The 3,867-nt window shown below is 41.7% G+C and overlaps 1 non-coding gene across 1 annotated transcript; it reads right to left on the bottom strand.

Moving 5' to 3' along the window:
• Positions 1-2,122: 2,122 nt before the first annotated feature.
• On the bottom strand, positions 2,123-2,228 carry LOC132978285 (U6 spliceosomal RNA). The gene has a single exon (XR_009673899.1). It is a non-coding gene; the product is annotated as a U6 spliceosomal RNA (small nuclear RNA).
• Positions 2,229-3,867: the final 1,639 nt, after the last annotated feature.

A 3,867-nucleotide genomic window follows, 5' to 3' on the forward strand; every position in this document is an offset into this window, starting at 1 on the left:
ATTTCCCCTCTGGGGATCAATAAAGTATTATCCTATCCTTCACCGTCACTTAGGATGGCTTTATTCTCACTTTATATAGCTTTACAGACACTTCATATGATTTAAACTATTCTTTTCAGTGATTTCCGCAGTGTAACTGCACACGGTCTGAATAAACCCAATTTTATATAGTCTCTGACAGACTGTTACAACACTATAACGTCCACAGACTGACTTCGACTGAATGAAAACTTTAAACAGAAACATGTTCAAGTAACCAGCGGGTAATTCCTTTAAAAATGAATAGAAATGAGGACCTGGGAAGTTCGTAACTGCATCATAGACAATACAGTAGTCTACCATCTACCTATCTAAGCAATGATGCAATGAATGAATAATAATAAAATAAATATTACTAATAAATTAGTTCTTTCATATTTAAAACCACTCACATGTTCACTATAACCCTAACCTGACTGTCTTTAGGGAAACTATCAGTTCATATGGCTCTGGTCCACTTTTTGAAGTGAAAATACAAAAAGCCAGACTCCATTTAAAAACAGTCAATTTTTTGACAAAATTAGGTCTTATTTAATTTGCTTACATTGTTAGAGAAAGACATTAACAGTTTTAGAAGTGTTATAATACAGTTGTGAATTCGGCATAGAAAAAATGTAGAATAGTGATAATCTAGTAGAGTTTAGACTTTTTAAACTCTCATATCGCGATATTTTGTCATAGAACTACAGACGAGAGGTTTAGAACGCTGCGTTAAAAAGATTTTTTAACGGAGTTCGGTTCAAATACATTCCGCATTTCCCTTAAGTTATTTATCACATAGCAGGTCACAGACTGACTTGGAATGAATGGAAAGTTTAAACAGAAACATGTTCAAGTCTAACCAGCGGGTAATTCCTTTGAATAGAAATAAGCAGCGACATTCAACTGAAGCTAAAACAGCGTCCCGTATACACTACAGCAGCACCAAGCTTAAGCTAGCTTCGTCTCTTTCATTAACTATTTTCACAACGTTACAACTCTCTGCCGACCCGGCAATGTATTCAATGTAAAAATACTGATAACAGCCTCCTAACTTTGAACAACTTTGAACTTTGAACTCAAAGCTACCGTAACACAAAACGAACCGTTAGGAGGCTATCGTGTTTTAGCCTCTCGGCACATTAAGCTCGTTTACTAACGTTTATGACATCGTCTCAACCCGTACACTCAGGTTACATTAAAAGTATTGAATGTAAACAAAGAGAAAAGCTTCTTACCTTTTAATGTCGAGTGTTTTAAAATAGCGTCCGCTCTCTCTCTGTGGCGATAACAGACTGACAGCCTCCGTTCACGGAGAGTTGAACCGCGAGGGAAAACAAGAGAGAGCCAATCAGAGGGGTGTAAGTGAGACGGGCCAATCACACCGTACATCTGTAAGTGAGACGGGCCAATCACACCGTACATCTGTAAGTGATACGGGCCAATCACACCGTATATATCTAAGTGAGATTTGCCGATCTCACCATACATCTCTAAGTGAGATTTGCCGATCACACCGTACATCTCTAAGTGAGGTGGGCCAATCACACCGTACATCTCTAAGGGCGCGGTCACACTGGTCATCTGTACCGTGCTCAAGCACGCTTCAAAGCTAAAGTCCAGTTTGTTTGTCCAGTGTGACCGCTCCGTATCGTGCTCAGGTACGGTACACTTCCTTGGCTTTGGCACACTTTGGAGAGGTGTGCTTCGGCACGGTACACTTCATGCACGAGCACAAGCACGCGGGTGCGCTGACAGCCTTCATTATGGAGAAATCCAGAGTTTCTGTATCTGACTAACATGACACAATATAAGACACAAAGTAGCTGTCACGTTCTCTGTGTTGTTCTCCGATGTGCGGGCGTCCGCGCGGACTCACGCACGGACTCGCGCGCGGGACTATTTTATTTTTTAATTTATTTATTGCTGTGTCTGATTAAAATGGCTTAAAATAAGTGAGATAAATGACTTTTCATAATTTTTCACAATTGTGACAGTGATTTGGTGAAACGAAGCTGCTGTGGGGGCGTTGGGAAAAGTAATTTATTCTTAATTTATTATTAAGTAATTTATTCTATCCAATCAGAGGGGTAGTGTAAGTGAGAAAAAGAAGGAACGCTTCACGAATTTGCGTGTCATCCTTGCGCAGGGGCCATGCTAATCTTCTCTGTATCGTTCCAATTTTAATATATGTGTTAGAGAACTAACACAATATTTTAACAAACCGTGATTGAATATATAGGGCTATCTCCCATGACCCCTTTGACTCATGGTGTGGGTCCTAAGGTATCTAGAATCTCTTCAACTGCTCATTATGAACCCAGGAAAACACTAGAGAGATACCTGGGTGCTGGACTTTGAGTTGTGTACCTGTGACCCAATGTGACCCGCTGGTGTTTGACCTGAGGTGGTTCTTTTGGACATCATCAGAGTTACAAGGGCATGCTGGGAGATTTATGCAGATTAGGCCTACATCAGACGATGGGGATTGGATGGCAGTGGGAGCGTGAACAAAAGGCTGACTAGGCCCTCCAGGACACACTCTGGCCCCTCTGGGGTCTGTGGGGGATGGTTGGGGTCAGAGTGTGTTTGTAGAGAGACACTGTGGGATATTAGGGAGTGGGTACAGAGAGAGAGAGAGACATGAGATACAGAGCCAGTTTGGTCTGGTTTGGCTTACGTCATTCCTCAAAGCCGGAAGAGGTGAAAAAGACTCTCGCAGCCAGAGAGAACCTGCTGCGATCCTGGATCCTGCTTAAAAACACAGAAAACAGAACACAACAGGAACCAAGAAGACTCTTCTAAACCTCAACCAGGACCTGGGTTCACTTTAAACCCTGCCATGTGGATTAAAATAACCTGCAAACGTGTCTTTTTGGTCTGCTGCTAAATGCCTGTGAAACAACTGAGGATTTGGACTGAATCAAAAAATATTATTTTGGTATTTTGGTCTGTTTGCTGCTTCTGAAAGTTTAACGTCTGTATCTGATTATATGTGGGTTCAAATCTGCAATTAACGCCATTATTTTGTGTTAATACTGTTGGTTAGAAGCAGGAAGAGAAAAAAACATGTCCTTGCTCTTTTATGTTCAGAATAGTACATGCAGTTCCACCAAACAGCCACTGGGTGTCGCTGTCTGATCAATCATCAGAGGGGGGATTCTTGGACGCTGCTGTAGCGCCCCACGCCTGACAGATAGAAAAACAAAAAGGCACAGTAAATACAGAGAACACAAACAAGAAGTCTACTAAATAAACTCATAACCTGCTACAGACGGCTGTTTCTCCTCCTGTCCAATGAGTCTGTCTCAATCTTATTTACAGCTGAAACTCACAGATCAAAGTCACACATTGTGCTGAAAATATTTCCTCATTCTGATGAAGATGATGCACTTTCACGAGATTATTAAAAAATGAAGCCATGAAATATCTTTGGTTTCATTCCACTTTTCTCAGTGTGAATTAAAGATTATGGCTGATTTAAATGGTTCAGATGAAAGATAAAAAGTTGATAACCGAACGGAGCACCGGAGAGGAAACGAATAAAAAGCTTTTTTCCATCAGTGAACATGGAAACTGAGACGCTCCTCGGTGCCATCATCTTGATACCAGCCCGAGTCTCTACTCAGGTTCTCATAAAGGCTTTGACTCCCGATCTTGCTGTCAGCCGTTTAGTTGTGAATGAACAAACATGAAGTCTGACAAACGCAGCATCAGGATCACCTGGCTCTCAGAGGCCTCAGCATAAAGTGGAGTATGGCGCCCTCTGCAGGATCAGTGCAGAGCCTCAGCGCGCATCAGGAATCCGTCTGTTCTTCATTAAACACACACTGTAGGTCTCTGTTTGCA

Source organism: Labrus mixtus, chromosome 7 (genome assembly GCF_963584025.1).
Source record: "Labrus mixtus chromosome 7, fLabMix1.1, whole genome shotgun sequence".
Taxonomy (NCBI): Eukaryota; Metazoa; Chordata; class Actinopteri; order Labriformes; family Labridae; genus Labrus; species Labrus mixtus.